Genomic DNA, 870 nt, shown 5'->3' with positions numbered 1-870 from the left:
GAGACAATAGATCAGAAAGCGGTATGCCAACATAGACTTGTTATCTGTAGCCAACTTTGAAAGCGATCGCACGTTCAAATCGGACATACAATTTTAAAATGCGTGTTAACAATTTTAAACTTCAAAGTTTTGTCAGATATATGAAACCATCAAACATTTTGTGTCACGTGAGTACAGATTTGTAAAATCAGTTACTAAGAACAGTTTAGTATTTCACTCAGCTTGAAAAGAAATGAAGTTAACTTTCGTAATAATTACGCTCAGAAAAGTTATCGGACAGCGAAAAAAATAAATTACTAAAATTTCTAATGAATGTAATGTGCCAGTAGTAATTAATGTACATACAAAACGGTTTTTGAAACAATCGCGAACCAACCTAAAAGTTTTTGTGTTAAATTTACTGTTTATGAAAGAAATATACTTTCTAATTTTTTAACCAAAATGAACGAGGATTTTCAAATAACGTAGTTGTAAAACGCAAATTATTTTTTATGCTTTAATGAACATTCAGACTGCCTGTATAAATGAGGCTCCCATTGAGTAACACAGTTCAGCAAAAGCGATCAAGAAAGTCATAACAACAAGACCTTTACCGCAAAAGAACAAGAGCGTAAGAGAGGTAGAGAACAAGAACTAAAGAGCGAGAGGCCAAGAGAGCTAAAGATTAAATAGGGGTTTTAACACTCGTATATGTCGTTTTATAATATTCTAACAGTGTTATCTCTGCATAATTTTTATCTCAGTACTAGTTACAAGAGTCATGCATCACTGCATTACACAGATGTTTTAATGAATAAAATTAAATATTGTTTCACTTAAGCGTACTGTGAGCTGCCGTTTAGTAACTATTTCTCCTGATCCGGGGGAAAT

Source organism: Schistocerca cancellata, chromosome 7 (assembly GCF_023864275.1).
Source record: "Schistocerca cancellata isolate TAMUIC-IGC-003103 chromosome 7, iqSchCanc2.1, whole genome shotgun sequence".
NCBI classification, from domain to species: Eukaryota; Metazoa; Arthropoda; class Insecta; order Orthoptera; family Acrididae; genus Schistocerca; species Schistocerca cancellata.
This window is presented reverse-complemented; position numbering follows the sequence as displayed.